Source organism: Trichosurus vulpecula, chromosome 1, assembly GCF_011100635.1.
Source record: "Trichosurus vulpecula isolate mTriVul1 chromosome 1, mTriVul1.pri, whole genome shotgun sequence".
In the NCBI taxonomy this organism is placed as follows: Eukaryota; Metazoa; Chordata; class Mammalia; order Diprotodontia; family Phalangeridae; genus Trichosurus; species Trichosurus vulpecula.
In genome coordinates, this window is record NC_050573.1 from 393,290,647 (window position 1) to 393,310,537 (window position 19,891).

Below are 19,891 nucleotides of genomic sequence, written 5' to 3' on the forward strand. Positions count from 1 at the left end.
ATGAATGTAAATTCTATTCCTACAACTTCCTGTTATCAGTACTGCTACTCATCATTATTGTTGCTTGAAAGCATCACAGAGGCAGGCGTTATTATGGGGCTCTTTTTTTGAGTCCAGATCTTTTTTCACAGTTTCATTTTCCTTCATCTTCACTCCCACTCTGTACCGTTTCTCCAAGTTATCACACCCGGCTCATTTCTCTTTTCTATAATCAGCTATTGATTATTTAGGAGGCCAGTTTCTGGATTGTTCAGGTTCACTATTTCCTTTCTCTTCTACTGCCCATAAATTGGTAACCTCATTGGGAATTTAAATAATTTTTATTTCTCTGCTAAGGAGAATGATATTTTGGCTGGAGAAGACAGAATGAAGTTGGCTAATAATAAGTTGAAACCCAAGATAAGTAGGGATACGGTGAGAGAGCACTTAATTGCCTGTGAATCCAGGTCACCGAGTTCAGATGAACTTCATTCCAGGGTACTGTAAGAAGTAGCTCTCTGAGTCACTCTCGGCGAGATTGAAGAGAACAGAAGGACTGAAAAAGACCAAAAGTTGACCTGATTTTCAAAAGAGGAGAAAGAGTGGAATCTGCAAAGTATAGGGCAGTGAGTTGGATTTGGATTTCTAGAGAAATTCTAGGACTTGTTATATAAATAGATGGTTAATGAATGTCTAGAAAAAGAAAGTAGCGAGGATCACCTAATAGAACTCCTAGTTCCATACCATCAGTGGTGCGAGAATTAAAAAACAAAAAAAACAAACAAAAAAAAAACTTCACTTCAGCCTAGAGAAGTTGAGAAAAGACTTTGCGGAAAATATGGGCTCAGAACCCATCTACCTGAAAATAAGAACCAGCGTAGCTTTATCAAGAACAGATTATGCTAGACCAGGGGTGGGGAACTTGCGGCCTCAAAGTCACATGTGGCATTCTAGGTCCTCAAGTGTGGCCCTTTGACTGGATACAAACTTCACAGAACAAATCCTCTTAATAAAAGGATTTGTTCTGTAAAACTTAGACTCAGTCAAAAGGCCTCACCTGTGGACCTAGAAGGCCACACATGGCCTAAAGGCTACAGGTTTCCACCCTTGTGCTAGACTAACCTCACTTAATTTTTTTTTTTTTGACAATTTACTGGACTTGTAGATGAGAGAAATGCTCTGAAGTAGAGTCATTTTAAGTTTAGCAAAACATTTGAAGAAATCTCTCTAATGCTGGAACAAAAGGTGGTGAGATATCTGCTCCACAAGTGTATATTGATAACAATGGAAAGCGTGTTACATTTGTAGTTAGAGAATCTGAATTTAAAATCTGTCACTGTTGTTGTGTGACCTTGGACAAGTCACTTAACCTTTTTTAGTCTAAAGCTTTCTCCCTTGTAAAACAGCACAGGGTATTGATAGGTTAATTTTGAGATTCCTTCAAGTCCTAAAGCTATACACCTTCTGTCTTGTCATGGTAGGTTGATTCAGAACCAGTTGAATTATGAGACTAAAAGACTAGAATCATATGTAATAGGACCTTAGAAATTACCCAGTCCAATCTTTTGTTTTAGAGAGAATCCCTGTTAAATTCTTTCTCTGCTATTCCATATAGTGCTAGGGCCACTAAAATATTAAATGATGATAATTTCTTTCCCCAAATTGTTAGTTTAATGGACACTAACACATAGATTTTTGTATCCTCTGGGTTTAAATTTCTGCCTGATTCTGGAAGAACATGAGTATAAGTAGCATTTGTAATATTTCCATGTAGATCTATGGGAGTATTAATAATAATTGAGCTTGAAGCATCCTGACACTTGGAAAGGAAAACAGGGCATCCTTTTAATGCACATGGTATTTCTTTTTCTGCTTTTCTAAGGAGTACAACGGAAAAAGCACTGGGCTTGAAATTAGCAAACCTCGAGGCAGCTAGGCGGCACAGTGGATAAAGAGCAGGCCTTGGAGTCAAGCTGACCTGAGTTCAAATACAATCTCAGACACTTACTAGCTGTGTGACCCTGGGCAAGTCACTTAACCCTGTTCCCCACCCCCACCCCAATAAAAAAGAAAAGAAATTAGCCAATTTAGGTTCAAACCCAGGCTCTGCCGTTACCTGCTTTTGTGACATTGGGTATATGATTTCACATCTAGGAGCCTTAGTTACTTCATCTGTAAAATGAGAGGTCTGCATTAGATGGCTTCTTGGCTTTAAATAAATGACTCTAAGGCTTTGAGGGGGCAATGAGAGCTGTCAGCGAGTTGCTACATAGAGCAGGGAGTTGCCTTTTCTTGGCCCCAGAAGGCAAAATCAAGGAACAGTGGGGTGGAAACTGAAGTCAGTCACTCAACAAATATTTATCAAGTGTCTCCGATTGCCCGGCACTATGTTGGGTGCTTGGCAGAGGGGAATATTTGGATTTGGTTCCCAGAAAAAAGTTACTATCAATTAGAGTTATGAGAAAGGAGAATAGGCTGCCCCAGGAGGTTGTGAGTTTTTCTCTTTGGAGATTTTTTCACCCAAAGACTGGATAACAACTTGTTGAATATGTTACTGATTGGAATGGATGATCGCCCGGTGTCGAGATCCAGCAGCCCCTCTACATATTGCCCAGCAAGTGACCATCTAGATTTTGCTTGAAGACCTCAGATCAGGGAAATTTCTGTTATTGTTTAATTACTCTATAGGACCCCCACCAAACATTAAGCAAGGAGAAGAGATTAAAAAACAAGATAGCATGGGGCTATGTTTCTTTCGGTTTCTTGGGATAAAACAATTGACCTATCTCAAGAAATTTGTCCTAACTAAATCTAAAGTAAAAGGCTCGAAATAAAAGGGCTCTCATATGAGTAAAGTCTGTGGAATCTATGACATCCATATTTGGATGTGAAGAGACCACTTTTGCCTATTTCCTATTGCCTCTTTGTTGATCCATTGGTTAGCTCTAGTCTAAGAGGTTGAGGCAAACAGAGTATTGATCTCCCAATAAGTGAGGAGGCCAGTGGGTACTTTCTTTTATCCTTCACCCTCAAGTTTCTTTCTAATCAAACTTTTGATCTGATCGATTAGTATATCCCATACTATGTCTTCATATGGTAAGCTCACGGATCAAAGAAAGTACACTATTTAGTTAATTCATTTATTTGGTGTTCACTTATCTGTTTTCCTGTGTTGTTTAGGATACAGTCAACAATCTGGAAATGAGAAAAATTAGACTCTGAGCCATCACAATAGACATCATCAAACCTTCTTTTGAAGGTTCTGGCACTTGGAAGCATTTTTGTTTTCCTCTAGATGTAATTATGACAAACCTGTTGAGTTAATTCAGTTCTTGTTCGCAATGAATAGAAACAGCCCAACACACCTTAAATCTAAATACAGGGTTTAGTGATAACATATAAAGCAGTGGGGGTACACAATAACATGATGATGATGATACTAATAATTATAATAGCTGATGTTTATATAGCACTTGCTGTGTGCCAGGCACTGTGTCAAGTGCTTTATAACTATAATGTGATATACTAATATAATTATTATTGTCACCACAATTCTGGGACGTAGGTGCTATTATTATTCCTATTTGATAATGAGGATGTTGAGGCAGATAAACATTAAATGATTTGTCTAGGATGACACAGATGATAAGTGTCTAAGGGCAGATTTGAACTCATGTGTTCCTGACTCTAGGTCTGGTGCTTGATCCATTGCGTTACCTACCTGCCTCCTAATAAAGGGATATAGGTACTAATAAGCCCCACCAGGCACACAATTTCTTGATTATCTTTTCTTCTAAGAGGCAAAATGGCACATATGTTTCCAGAGAAACTAGCCCAGCCCAGAACTACTGGCTAGATTTGAGCAGCCACAGCAGTTAGGGGTAGCACTGTTTTAGCCTCAGGATGACAAAGGGATCTGGAGTTTTTTTTCCCCAAATGGTAAGGATAAGCAGGCCCCAAGCACTTAAAATACACACACACACACACACACACACACACACACACACACACACACATACACACTCTCTCTCTCTCTCTCTCTCTCTCTCTCTCTCTCTCTCTGTCTCTCTCTCACATCCCGTCCACATCATGGATGCTAGGGGCATAGCACTCCCTCGATCTGGAAAATCCTCATAAAATGTTTTGGCCCTCCTTTCCTACCAGACAAGAAACCTGAATTATTATGGCATTGAAAGATAAAATAGGTTGATATTATACAATATTACACATATACTTTAGCATTTCTGAGTTTCTAAACTTTTTCTGTGTCGTCTGCGGCTTCTGTTAAACTCCCAAAAAATTGCCATTTAATTTCTTAAGCAGACCTGGGATATATTGAAACCGTGATGGGGAAAGTTGCTATGTGGAAGGGATAACTGTATATATGTATGTATGCATAAGTGTACGTGTATACTGATTTATAGCCAAGCTAGATAATGTACATACAGAGGCTGGTAGAATATCTTTGAGGTCATGAGGACTGTACTCACTGATCCATTCTTAATTGTTTCTATTTACTTGGTCTATCACCTGCCTCTATGGCAAAGGCACCAACCTGGCTAGAAAATATCATTTATTTATTTCATTTCCTAACATAGCAGATTTGGATCAACAAATTAGAAAGAGGTTAGGAGTGCAGTGAAGACCTCCTATAAATAGCTGAAAACAAGAGAGGGAACAGACAAAATTAAAAGCTGAAGAACTCAAAAAGCATAATCTTTGGTGTATGAGTAGTCTTGCTCACCTAAATAATGGATGAAGTTATTACCGTTAGAGCAAAATATATTAATGGATAATTTTCTTTCCATCTTCCTCCTTCCCTAAGTCTACCCTGTCCCAGTTTAATTCTCCTCTTTATCAAAGATTGGAGGTGTTTGCTCCACTACCTTTCTTGAAAAAGCATACAGAGTTTAGAGGTAAGAAGGAAAAGGGTTCCCTCATCCAATACCAGAATTAATAATGGGAAGTCAGAAAAGTCCTGAGTGTGGGAAAAGTTGCTTTTGGTATTTTGTTTTTGTTTGTTTCCATTTACAAAGGAAGGAATGTGGTTTATATGGATCTCAATCAATTAACAAGCATAAAGCATCTACTATGTGCCAGATATTGTATTAGGTCTTGGTGATAATAAGCCAAAAGTTAAAATGGCTCCTGACCTCAAGGAGCCCCTGATATACATAAAATGATACTAGGCAATTGGGAGGTTGGGGCGGGGGTATTATATACCTGAGAAAATTGGGAAAGGCGATGTAGCACTGGAGATGAATTTTGAAGGAAACTGTGGAGTCTATGAACTAGAAGGGAGAAGGCAATGCACCCTAGGCATGGGAGATGGCTTGTACAAAGGTTGTGTCCCTCCCAAGTAGATGGGAGATGGAATGCTATGTATGACAAATAGGGCAAAGACCAGTTTGGTTGAACCTCAATGGACATGAAGGGGAATGATGTGTAATGAGGCTGAAAAGGAATGAGGTTGGGGCCAGATTGTGAAGAGCTTTAAATGCTAAACAGAGAAATTTATATTTGATCTTAGAGGGAATAGCAGGTAAGGCAGTTTATTGAGTAGGAGAGAATGATGTGTTGGATTTTTGCTTTAGGAAAATTTGTCAGCTGTGTGAAGGATGGAGTGAAGCAGACCAGAGTCAGTGGCACACAGGGAAATGAGTGGACAAAGGTTAGATATCAAGAGCTGCCCCACCAGTTTAGGTTAAGTTGATGGTAAAAGGAGGAGATGGCAACAGGCCAACATGCCCAGTCTGATTGCCAAATGCTGCCCAGAAGAGCACAACCAATCATGCGCTTTATGTGCTCAAGAAGAATTCTAATGGGTGAAGTTTAATATTGAGAATGCAAAATGCCCCAGTGAAATGGGACACCAATTTAATTTTGATTTGTCAAGCCTTTGCCTAGAGTTAGCATGAAAAGGTTAAATTACTTTCAGTTTATTCTTAGAAAGCAGGGAAGCATGGCATTCATTTTAGAAAACTTTCCACCCTAAAGAGAAGAAATTCACACAGGATGAGGATGACTTGTGATCAGTCCCCATAGAGGGAACACCCACATAGATGAGGTCACATCAAAAAGGTATCAAAGTCCCCATCTAAAATAGTTAACATTTTGAAATTTTGGGTATTTGAAAGGATAAGATTTAGTCATCGGGAAAATCCATATACATGGAAGCCCCTTTTTATCCAGAGATGTCTGAGAAGGGAGCTAACCTCCAACTGCTTAAAAAAATGTTTATGATTTTTACTTTAAATTTGTTGAACTAGCAGCCATTTATTTTCTCTCCCTCTTGCCACCCCCAGTGGAAAAAAGACAAGAAAAAGAATGTTCTTGTAACAAATATGCATCAATTGATGGCAATCTTCTAGCTCTGTCTCTGCCTTCTACACTTTTAACATCCTGTTCTTTTGATTTACTTCCTGAGCACTAGTTGTCTTTACATTCTTTTTAGCCCCTGCTTTTAACTGGTACTTAGCTTTTTAATGGTTATGAGACTGTAACTTGTTAGTGTGTGTGTGTGTGTGTGTGTGTGTGTGTGTGTGTGTGTGTGTGTGTATGTATTTAGATATAGAGATATTCCCGTTTTTCTCTCTCTCTCTATGTATATGTATATATATATATATATATATATATATATATATATATTTACACACACACACATATAATATTTTCAGTGGTTTGGAGGGATTTCCTCCTGTGATGGTTACTTTATATTCCTGCTTCTGTTTATAGATATCTGTAAGTGTTTATTAAAATTGAGAATCTGATTACTGAATTCCTAGTTCAAAAGATTTTATTTTTGCGAGAGTTCTGATGATGGTGTAAAGGGTACTTTACAGACTCCTGTAATGCAGAACCTTGTTGATTATGGAATCTTGATGATTCATTAGAATGCCAATGTGTATATTATTTTAATAATTTGTATTAGATTATTAAAATACCCTGAGATTTACTTTATTATAATAAAATACATAAGCTAGCATTGGAACAAATATAAATGACAGGGTGCCACTGGTTGATTTTTTTTGGCCCTTGCCTCAAACACAAGTTTTTGGCCCTATTATGCTCAGTGGTAGTGGCATTGAAGGCCTTGTAGATTTTCTTAAGTACTCATTTACAAAAGCTTTTCAGATAAATACATAATATTTACTGTGCTATAAAATAGTCTGCTCACATACTGCCCATAGATTTCATAAATATTGCTCCAAACGTTCATTATATCTTGTATTGTGACAATTTTGTATAGAGGAGATGGTAGCAAATTCCTCTGTTTGACCAGTCCTCCTCTCTTGCTTCATGCTTCATTTGATCATGACAATCAGAGAACTGTTAAGTGAAGCTATCTATGTGGTGGCCTCTATCAAGGAACTTTATATAATCTCAACATGCTTGGGTGACAACTTATTGGAAGAGAGCTTTTAAAGTTTCCTTTTTCTCTCTTTGGTCAAACAATAAGTTTTTATTAAGTGTTCACTTTGTGTCATGCCCTGTTAGGCAGTTGGGTGTCAAATGCTTTTTTTGGTAATCAATGAACATTAAGTGCACAGGAGGATTTTGCATTCCCTGCACCTTTCAGTCAGTTGTGTCACTGTGAAGAGTGTTACCCTCTAGAATAACATTGCAAGAACCTATTTTTGTTGTTGCTGTTCAGTTGTGTTCATCTTTTCGTGACCATATTTGGATTTTTTTGGGGGGGCAATGATACTGGAGTGGTTTGCCATTTTCTTCTCTAGCTCATTTTACAGATGAGGAAACTGAGGCAAACAGGGTTAAGTGACTTGCACAGCATCCCATAGCAAGTAAGTGTCTGAAGCCAGATTTGAATTCCAGGCCAGGCTCTCTACCCACTGTGCCACCTAGGTTCCCTGCGAGAACCTATGACTTCACTTCTATTTTCATCAAGGATAACTTTGATAGACGTGTAGACCATTCGCTATAAAGATCTCCTGGAGATGAGAATATAGGAACAAGGGTCAGTATCTGGTAACATTCTCTCAGTTGCCCTCTGTCTTTTAGTTTTATTTTTGCTAATAACATGTGTGCGAATTTTCCATTTCTTTGATATCTTTTCCTTCTTTGAGATATCTTGAAAATTGATCCAATCATGTTTTCAAAATTGTTTTGCTTCCAGCATGAATTTCTTTCATTTTCTCATAAACAAAACTGGATACTGAGATCAGGTTCAAGTACATTGTCTTTATCATAGATGATGAGTATAACAGTGACATAAATTATATCATTCAAGAGACATAAAGCTAGAAGAGGTGATGGGGTAGCCATGTGATAAAAGTTAGGGATGATAAGAGCTGAACAGCCTCCGAGAGTGTGCTGGTACCCAGGAAGAACTAAGAGACTCAAGGAAGGCCATATAAAACCATTGGGTAGATCTTCCCTGGAGGATTTATGAGAGCATCTTGATAAGAATTTAATTACTGGAGAGTTTTTGATTTCTGTTTTTCTTTTTATGCTCAGCACTTAACAGGATTCTTGGCACATAGTAGGTGCTAAAGATTATTGGGCAGCTAGATGGTGCAGTGAATGGAGTGCCAGACCTGGAGAGGAAGACCTGAGTTCAAATGTGACCTCAGACACTTATTAGCTGTGTGACCCTGAGCAAGACATTTAACCCTGTTGGCCTCAGTTTCCTCATCTGTAAAATGAACTGGAGAAGGAATTGGCAAACCACTCCAGTATCTTTGCCAAGAAAACCCAGAATGGGATCATGAAGAGTCAGACACAACTCAATTGACCGAGCAACAACAAAGATTATTGACTGATTGATGGTTTGCTACCTGTACCATTGGAAATGCATTGATGAGATTACAGATCCATTGAATTATAAGAAATGGTTAACTAGTCCTGTTATTTCCAGAAATTATACATTCATTAAGGGTCTCATCACAGGAACAGAGATGATAAAATTATTTTCAAATATTAATCAAATTAGATTATATGAGAAAGTTTCTAGGAAATGAGGTAGCACTTAAAAGCAAGAATTAGAGAGTAGAAAGTCTAGCTTTAATTTGGAGTCTATCATCTTTCCAGGCTTTTTAAATTGAGTTCAGTTTAACAAACATTTATTAAATATCCACTGTATCAGCCACTCTGACCTAAACTTTGGATATTCTGTCAAGAGTTAAGAGATGCATTTATAGCGGCTGGACCTCATGCTTTTTGGACAGAAGCTTCCTGGGAGCAATTGTACTGCCTTAAGACTCTGACATTATTTGGGCTATACGTTCTCCCTTTAGATGTCAGCTGTTCTTATTAAAAGAGGAGTTTCTTTGTTTACTCTCACCAAAATTTAAAAGGAAAATGACATTTTCCCCAACAAATACTTTTTGACTTCCTGATTGCCTTCCCCATTCCCCAACTTATATTTTATGTCAGCACTGGAGTTGGCATGTGATTTTTGTCTTTGACTGATGTGCAGTTATTTTTAAATGGACTTTCCTGGATGACTAAGAAAGGTGTTAAAAAATGGAGTGGAAGGAATGTGATTTCCACTGAACAATTAGTCATACTCATATGTTTTAAAGCTGGAAGCGAGGCTTCCTGCATCATTTAGTCCAGGAATTCTTCACCTGTTTTGTGTCAAGGACCTCTTTGGCCATCCGAATTGTATGGCCCTCTTCTCAGAGAGAGGTTTTCAGATGCACAAAATAAAGTACGATTGCAATCATCAAAGGCAATGATCGAAATATTAAAAAGTTCATGAACCCAGATTACGAATCCTGGAATTTGTCCAGCCTGCTCATTTTACAGATAAGGTGAATTAGATCCTAGGAGAAGTGACTTAGATGAGGTCACAGTAGTATTAAGTAGCAGAACTCAAATCCTGATTCCAAAGGCATCTCTGTCATACTTGGTCACTTCCCAGAAAGGAAAAGAAGACACATTAGCTGCAGGTGGTTATGGTTAGTAGTGAGGAATAGGGAGATCCTATTAATAGTAAGATCTGTTATGGGATGAATGAGTACAGATAAGAGTTGATATCAGTAATTATTAATGGAAACCAAGGCATCCAAGTGTTTATTATCTCTCTAGGAGAAGTTAGCTTTTCTATCTATCAGGTGTGAATTCCATTTGATATTTTGATCGCTCTGTTGTTTGCCATACTCCTTCCCCCTTTGTAGGTTGCTCCTTCTTACCCTCTTTAGTTCCTATTCATCTATCTCTTACAAAGGATCTATCTATCCAATGTACTGGAAGCTTTATTCTTGTTCTTATTGGCTCTCAAGGGTACCGTGTGCTACTTAGGTCAGTACTTTGCCTTTTTTTTTTTAAAGGGAAAACTCTCCCCTGGGGGATTGTTTCATAGTCAGTCAACTAGCAGTTCTTACACAGAGAACGAGAGTCACTGAGGTAATGTCCATCCGTGCCTGCAGACTTCTTACCTGAAAAGACTGGAGTATTTGTAGTCTGACATTTAACCTTTATGATGCTGTTTGCTGCTGGGGCAGTGGTAGCAAAGCTGTGTTTTCTGTTGCCTTTTTTACCTCTAGAATCTGCAACATTCCTCATATGGTAGTTGGCCCTGGAGCTGCTGAAAATGCTGCTTCCCTCTTCCCCACATTTGATTTTTCACTCTGTTCCAGATTCCAGCTCTGTAAGCAGCAGCTTCTAGCCTAGACAAGCTTAGCACAGCACCACCTGGCACACAGCTAGGGGGTGGCCGGGGGTGGCTCGCAGTTCATTTACCTGGGATATGTGCTGCTCACATACCAAGGGAGGCTGCCTACATGCCACACTGCTCTCCTTGTGTTCCGGGCGATGCCACAGAGAAGAGAGCTTGTGCAGCCAAGGCTCAGTGCTGAGGATCTCTCTGACTACCTGTCTGAAGAAACAGGAAGGGACTGTGGTTTTACCTTTAGCCTTGCCATTGTGGGCAACTAACTCATCTCCTGCATCTGTAGAGCCAGCTGCATAAGCTTTTTTATTCTTTTAAGAAAGAGTCGTCTTCCTGCCATCTGGTAAGTGTCCCTCTAAATGTTCAGTTCTTCTTGGTTATGCAATCCGTGCATATTTTAAACATTAAGATGTGATTCTTTTAATATTGATTTATTCAGCTTTGATCTAAACTCACTATGATTTAGGGGGTTATTTTTAACTGTAGAAAAAGGGAAGGAATTATGTGTGTGCACAAACTGTCATGTCACTTGGAAATAATTTCTCTTCAGAATGACATTATGAAGTATTATACATAAATCCTTTGGTGCCTTTCTTGCCCTCCCTACTCTCCTTATGACTATATGGTGACATTTGTCATTTGTGTTTCTGAATTATTTAAAATGGGCACTGTGAAAAGAGCTATCATTCCATGTTCTGAAGTCTTGTGGTATCTAATTAGCACCAAGTGAACTGAGGAGAGATGTTTTCTTTTTTATTCCCTTATTTTTACCTGTTTATAAGCTTAGTTTTATTTAAGTGGGACAAAAACTTTAGAGGTTGGAAAAACTAAGCCTTTCTCCATTCTTGTTTTCTTCACTGCAGCTTGATCCTCTGGAAAATAGAAATAGTTCTCTCCTTCCCCCCTCCCTGCCCCCCCCCCCCAGCCATATGCTTTGTTGCTCTCAGATAGAGGTGGCTGAAATTTGTTTTGTATAGATTGCATGTAGCCTAATGTAAGCTTTCCTCTGTGGGCATGGACAGGTGAGATCCCTGGGATGTAGCTGGGATATGGTCTGATAGTAAAGAGCTTTCCAATTTGGGCAGGAGCAAGTATTGATTCATGTACATATGCAGTATAATAGTTTTCTTTCCCAATTCTCAACCCAAACTGGACAACTTTTACTCCTTTTGGAACATAAGTCTGGTCTTTTGGGGGTATCTTTGATGTGACATAATGGATGCAGATTGAAAATTCTAAGGTGACCCCCCTGAGAAGCAGTCATGGTAATAAGTTGTTCACTTACCCTGTGGAATTTTATATCTCTGTCCTCTCTCCACGGTGAAGGTGCATTAAGCTTGTGGAAGTATGTTTCTTGGATACCTGCTCACTTCTTAGTGCCATCTGAACAGAGGTCGTGATATTTTTTTCCCACTGGAATTGCTCTGTGGGTACAGGGCATTCAGAAAGACTGAATTAATACTCAAGTGGAACACATCTCTAAGGGTTTTTCCCCCTTCTTATATAATGCTATAAAGAGTAAGGGAACATTATTCAGTTTACATTACTTCTACTTCTCCTTTGCTGCTGAATGGAAGAGGAGGATATTGGAAGAAAGGTCAGGATGTACGTGTAGCAGCTTGAAGCATGACTAGAGATGGATTTGTCAGAAATCTTGAAAACCAGGGCAGTCAGATTAGGCTGGCAACATGTTGTTTTGCTCTTCTGCCTGAATTTGGGAAGGTATTTATGACTAAGTAGCTGGTGGGAAGTTAGCAAAAATGGAGATAAGGCTTGGACTGATTGAGTCAGAGGCTTTGTGGGGCTCTGCAAAAGTTACCTCAAATATTGCCTGTAGTGAACAAAAATGAAAAGAGTAAATAAAAGTACTTCAAAATGCTTTAAAAAATAAAGAAACAAATGTTGTTCAGTCATTTCAGTCATGTCTGACTCTTTGTGACCCCATTTGGGGCTTTCTTGACAAAGATACTGGAAAGGTTTTGCCATTTCGTTCTCTAGTTCATTTTAGAAATGAGGAAATGGAGGCAAAAAAGGTGAAGTGACTTGCCCAGGGTCACACAGCTAGTGAGTGTGGGGGTCAAACTTGAACTCAGGTCCTCCTTACTCCAGGCCAGGCACTCTATCCACTGTACCACCTAGCTGCCCCCAAATAACAAATATTTATACCAATAAGCTGTTCCTGGTAAATGTGTATTTACGAATTAAATTTCCTATAGAAAAATAGGCTTTAATGCATAGAGCACAATTATATCTCTAACAAAAGAGAAATGAGAGTAATTATTTTCAATGAAGAAATCCAATTATTGACAAGTTAAAGAGTCATAAAAGAAGACAGAATAAAAGGAAAAAATTTACCAACCAAGAAGTACCCAGGCTTCTGATACCAGGGCAATGCCCTTCTCCTGAAATGACCCAAACACTTTTTGGCAACAATAAGCTGCTATTTTATCTGAAAGCATTTTTCTGCTAGTGAACTCTGATCCCTTCCCAAGGGGCCACTCAGCCTGGTTAATGATCTTTAATGTAAATGATCCCAATGCACTTAACCAGGCCAGTTGCTAATCATTGCAGCCCAGGTTGAACTCTGTGTTTCTTCTCTATGATTTCATTTCTGCCAGCCATCCACCAACCAGTGAAAACTGGTTAGCTCGCTGATGCCTTGTGCTTGTCCTGTCTCTTGGGGGATTTTAGCAGGTGAGTCAGATGAGGTTATGCAGCCAGAGGGAGCTGTAGTTCAGGCTGCCCTACACCAGCAGTGCCTTGTCAAATCTCAGGTTCCTGAGATTATCTAGTATCTCATTCCCTACTTTGTGCCTCCCTAGGCCTTTTTTCTTAAAAAAAAAATAATAAAACCAATCTTTTATTTTATTAAAAAAAAACACATTTATTTCTTCCATCTCCCCCTTCCCAAGTAAAAAAAGAAAAGAAAAACCCTTGTTTAAAAAAAACAACACATGCATAGTCAAGCAAAAGAAATTTCTGCATAATCAATGTCCAAAAATGTATGTTGTTTTCTGCATAGAAAGAGTGCGCCATTCTTCTGTCAGGTGGCGGGTAGCATTCTTCATTGTTGACCAGCTAGCTTCATGTGGTTAGTCATTAATTAGAATAGAGTTCTGTAAGTTTTTCTTTACAATATTATTCTTATTATATAAATTGTTGTCTTTGTCTTGCTCCGTTGCTGGTACCTCAGAAGCTCACCAAAATATTCACAAAACTTAAACCATAATGGAGAAATTTCCAGTAGAGAATGACATATTTAGTCTACCATCATCATCAGTATTGTTATCATCATCATCTTCTCAGATTTTTCTAAAACCAGTGCCTTCATAATTTCTAATGGAATAATGATAGTATTCATTTCTATAATTTGTTCAGCCATTTTCCAGCTAACGAATCCCCCCTCCCGCCTTAGTTTCCAGTCCTTTGCCATTACAAAAAAAAAAAAAAAAGGCTTCCCACAGATATTTTGTACATCTTTTTGATTTCCTAGGGCTATTGGTATGGCTGGAGCAAAGAGTATGATTTGAATTAGAATTGGCAAGTTTCACAGAGACCAAATGCTATTTTATTATCTTATTAAAAATTAATTTAAAAAATGAGGAAATTGATACTAAGAACCCAGGTACCCTGAGTCTGAATCTAGCTGGCTTTCCACTACCCATGTTTTCTACTTAGAAGTCAAAGATGAAAGAGTTGTAGAATGTACTTGCAGAACATCTGAGCTGGAAGGCCCTTTAGAGTTCATCTAGTTCAACCCTTCTTTTTACAAACTGATGTGAAGGGAGGCAAAATAACTTATCTGATAATCACACAGCTAGTGAGTAAAGCACAGGGCTATAATCTAGTTTTCCCATGGCCCGGGCCAGGTTTTTTTCCACTACAATTTTTTTTTCCCTAGCATGTCATTGTTTTCTTCATCCTTCTCCCCTTTTAATCTGGGTAAAGTCAATAATAGCTTCCGTGAGTGCTTTGCAACCCCGTGGAATGACTTAGTTGTTGCATATCCATTGGGCAAAAATAGAAAATATTACAAGAAACCCGAGGCATTAACTGCGTTTTTTGTTTTTTTTTTGAGAATCCACTTTGTATGTGCCTTACCAATTAATTCTGCTTTTTTTTTAACCTTATGTTTCCCATTGGCTATTTTTTTTTGTTTTGTTTTGTTTTTGGCAGGGCAATTGGGGTTAAGTGACTTGCCCAAGGTCACACAGCTAGTGAGTGTGTCAAGTGTCTGAGGCCAGATTTGAACTCAGGTCCTCCTGACTCCAGGGCCAGTGCTCTACTCACTGCGCTACCTATCTGCCCCCCCCATTGGCTATTTTTAATTTTTTTTTTCCATGGGCCTTAATAATCCTCAGATTGGGCATAGTTTTATTTGTACATATCAAAGTTGTACTTGAGTCAATTAGACAGTGTATCTTCCGAGGTGGATAATTAGAAAAGTCGCATGAATCTTGAATTGGTCTTTTTTACAGTGTTTTGTCTTAAGCCCATTAAGTTTGGCTACCTTGTGTAGAATCTGTAGTTCTACTGTTAGTCATAGGGTGTAAGGGATTTCAGAAGAATCTCTAATGACCCAACACCACTTATTCCTAGGCAGCTGTTTCCTGGCCCTTCATCTTCATTAAGAGCTTACTTTGTGGCAATACAAAAAGAAGTCAAAAGGAAAGAATGGAGATTACATTCTAATGAGGGAAGACAATATATAAAAGGGAACTGAAAAGGGTGGGGGAAGAAAAGGTATCAACCTAAGGGCATGGTGGAGAAAGAAGAGAGAAGAGTAAATAGTGGAGCCCAGAGGGGAATGAAGGAGAGTAAATATAGCATTTTGGTTATTACTTTAAAAGCTTATTAATTTATGCTAACTAGGGGAAGACCATGGCTAAAGATTCTCTTGTGTTTTCCACAGTGCCTAGTACAGTCCTTAAAGTACATCATCTTGCCACATAGTAGGTGCCCAGTAAATAATCATTGAATAGAGTCGATCAAAAGTCACTAGACTTTCCCAGCTTTGTAGACATTAGGTTTTAATTAATTTAACAATGCATCTACCTCAAGCAAGGCAAAACCGATCTTTTCTCATTCAGTACTTTAAAAAACCTGCTTTAATAAATAGGCAAATTATAAGCGAATGACTGCTTTTTTGTATTGCTTGAGCATATTTGAAAAATTTATATTTTGAAATTGTCCATCAATTTGCACCATCTATGAAGTAAAGACCTCCTAAGTCCAACTCCTGCTTCGTAAAACATGAGTAAAGTCAGAAATACAGATATTGTCATTCTAGAGATGTCAATATCAAGCTAAATGCATGTCAGATTTTTTTGAGTTTATTGAAATGTTACTTGCCATTTTCTTTTAAAACTATAATAAAGCCTCTGTAATGATTGAGTCTATTAAATACTCATTTCAAGTAAAAGATTAGAAGTATGACCAAATGGCAGTTTGACTGAAGATCTGGAGGTTTTAGGGAATTGCAAGCCCCCTAAGAGTCATCAGTATTATGTGGCAACTGAAAGATATAATGCAATTTTGGATTGATTTAGGAGAAGCTTTACTTCCCAGGATTAGGACAACATATGTACACTGCTCAGACAACATATGTACGCTGTGTTCTGTTTGGGTTACTACATTTTAGGAGAAATGCAGATAGCTGAGGGGGCAGGGTGGTAACTAGGGTCTAAAGGAAGGAAATCAGGATGTCAAAGGGATTAGAATTAAGGGTTCATGCTATATGTGGACAGGGTGAAGGAACTCAGTTGTTTTGTGGTGATAGCCTGACTTTGCCCACCCCATTTGGGATTTTCTTGGCAGAGATACAGGAGAGGTTTGCTGTTTCTTCTCCAGCTCGCTCATTTTACAGATGAGGAGCTGAGGCAAACAGGGTTAAGTGACTTGCCTGGGGTCACACAGCTAGTAAGTGTCTGAGGCCAGATTTGAACTCAGGAAGATGAGTCTTCCTGACTCCAGGTCAGGGGCTCTATCCATGGCACCACCTAGCTGTCCCAGAGAAAGGATAGCTGTCTTCAAATATTTGAAGGGCTATCATGTGAAGAAGAGAGACTGGATTTGTTATATTTGGTTCTAGTGGGCAGAACTAATAGCTGTGGGTATAAGTTACCAAAAGGCAAATTTAGGCTTGAAGTGGGGGAAATTTTCTAACAATTAGAGTTATCAAAAATTGACCTGGATAATTCAGTAGATTATGAATTCTCTATTACTGAAGTCAAGCAAAAGCTATATTAACCCTGCTTATGACCATTTGCTGAGTTATCAGTCAGTACTAATCTAGAAAGCAGTTATTAAACTCCTGTGTGCCAGGCACATAAGCTCTGAGAGATATGATTATTAAATAACCAATTATTGGGGAGATCCAGGCTTTTTCCCTTTTTAGATCCTCATTCTCTACTAGGCTAAACTAGCATCTGATGGACATTCCTGATAATGAGATTGGATTAACTTTCTCTTCTATCTGGTTCAGGCTTCACCCAAGTGGGATGACCCATTGTGTTCTACTCAGGTTTGGGGGGAGGGGGAGTGCTTCCTTTATCTAGATTGCCCAAGGCTTGGGGTTGATTCAGAAGTAAATGACATAATCAAAGTCACATTTCCCCAGTCACTCATTAGAATAGGTCCACCTCTCATCATAATATTCATTCTCTCATTACTTGCTACCCTCAGGATCACCCACTCTTTCAAGGGCATATAAATATTGAGTGAGTTCCATGAGGAATCTTTGGCATTCAAGAGTGCCACTGACCCCTTTTATTAATTATTTCTAGCATGCTTAATAAAATGATTACCCAGAAACTATGTCTCTTGAACCTTTTATACATCATGGGATGTAAAAGCAAAAATTAAACCATGTCTCTTTGTTGGGGGAGACCACATGTGTGTGGATAGTGTAATGTAATTACAAAATGTATACAAGATAATTTTTGTGTATGTGTATGGGAGGCATTAGCAGCTGCACGGGGGGGTGGGATAAAGGGAAGCTTCTTTTAGAAGAAGGCCCTATCTGTCAGAGGTGAATGCTTTCTAGGCATACTATAAAGGTACCTAAGAGGGGAGATAGTATTGTTGTGTGCTAGGAAGAACAAGCAGACCGATTTGGCTGGATAATAAAGAGCGTGAGTGGGTATTCCCCCTATAAAACTGGAAAGGCAAGTTGGAGCCTGGTATATTTATAGAGGAGTTTCTTTGTCTGGTATAGGGTGGACTACGGGAAGGTCACTGAGGTCCCTTTCAGCTCAGAAATTGTGAGTCTTCTCTGTGACAGTTTTATAATTATCTTTATCTTCGTAATGGTCACCTTGAGCTCAAGTTATTTTCCAAGGAAGTAGCGAGCATTTTGTAGAATTTATAGATATATAAGAAACTATATCATCTTATATGAGACCCTTTTGGAAAAGATGGTGAGGTCTCCTGTCTCAGAGAAGAACCCTAGTCACTGTTCTTGTCACCAATCAGTATTACCTTCTACTTTAATCTTAGAAAAGCTGTCCATATGAATGGAAGGCTCCTTTGCATGGAAAAAAATAGACTCAGCTACAATATGGAGATTTTGCTCCTTGAGAGCAAGGACTTTTTTATTTATGTTATTGTCTCCACCCCCCACCCCCCCCAGCGAAACCTTATGTATGTATAGTAGGTGCTTTAATAAGTGTGTCAAATTCAATTGAATGGACATGAAGTACCTCATTCTAATCTCGTTCTCTCAGTAGCCACATAGCCTTAGAGAAGATGTGACTTCAAATGTCACTTCACATCTTTGGGCCTCAGTGTCCTCATCTGTAAAATGAATAGTTTGGACTAGGAGACAATCCCCCTGATCTATTACAATTTTAACAATCTATAATTCTATGCTTAAAAAAATTACTTTTTTCAAAAAAATCATCATATTGCCACACATAGGGCATAAAGAGTGGGTGTGTTGGCACCCCTGCCCAAATCCTATACTTCACTACATATATGAATGATTTATGTTGCATTGTGATGTTAGTTTTGGTAAATTTTAGGAGATTTAGAATTCACAGAAGCACATTATAGAAATGGCTTTGCATGACATTTTCTGTTGATGTGTCTAACAAAATGCTATACACATAAATGATTAATGTTTGCTGATTTGGATTCGGGGATGTAATCTTTTCTCCTAAAATATGTTAGCAGCTAAATTAACACATTATCATATCATTATCTTTATGCCTTTAATATATTTTAATCAAATTTTCTGTATGTTAGCTAATTTTGGGGGGTTGGGGTGGAGAGAGATTGGATACACGATTCTCTGAATATGGGGATTCAATCACCTTGTGGAAACTTTCTCCACTGGTAAAGTCTCTAATGCATTCATTGCCTTAGAATTTTGTGGGGGAGGAGACAGAACCTGCTAGGTTGTGTCAGAAGCAGGATTTAAACCCACGTCTTCCAAAGCTACCTTATAACCACTATGTTGCAACTAACCATGGGACATGATGCTGTCAGACTTCCTGAGAACAAAACTAGCAATGCAGACCCTGAAAGCCTGCACTGCTTGAATAATAATATTTACACACTGTAATATATCATCATAGTTTATTTTTAACAAAAAGATACCTCCTCCCTCCATATTGCAAGCTTTCCACTAGTGAATCTCATTAACCTAATTGAAATGATTCTTCTTTGCTTAAAATCAGCTGCTTGCTGTTGGAGCATCATGGCTATTACCAATGAAATGATTTATGATTTAAATATAGCCTTTTGGAATTGTGGGGCCTAGCCATCCTTATTTATTATGAGACTCGTCATGGTATCCTTTAGTTTGTCCCCTAATAGGTATTAACCCATTTACAAAATGTAGAACTTATTCTAGGTCTTTCTTTCATTGTGATTCATTTAATGCTTTATGCTATCTAGGTCATTAATTCACATAAGTTACTAATGTCATCTCAAGGTCAACAATTTCAGCAAGTAATGGAGTTTAGGGGTGGTGGTGAATGTTAAGCTTAACAGTTCTGAACAAGACCTATATCAACTGTTTCATTGGACCTTCAGCAGGGAAAAACTATGGACCAGCATTCTTTGGCCTTGCTCTTATCCCCAAAGGGAATACAAAATTTAACAAAAGGCAAATAGGATCACCTGACTCCTCCCCTGCCCCCTCAAAGTGCTCCTCAAACTTATACACGTTATTTTTAGAAGAATTGTTTTTAATAGAAACATGGCATTTTGTTTTATAATCACAAGGAGTGGTTGGGAGGAAAACAATAAGCAGCTGATAGAGATTCGGTGACTTGC

General features: G+C 38.5%; 1 protein-coding gene across 2 annotated transcripts in view; it reads left to right on the forward strand.

Annotated features, from left to right (window-relative positions):
- Positions 1-19,891, forward strand: part of NEDD4L (NEDD4 like E3 ubiquitin protein ligase) — a gene marked incomplete in the record, with an annotated part of 461,078 nt that overhangs the window by 173,527 nt on the left and 267,660 nt on the right.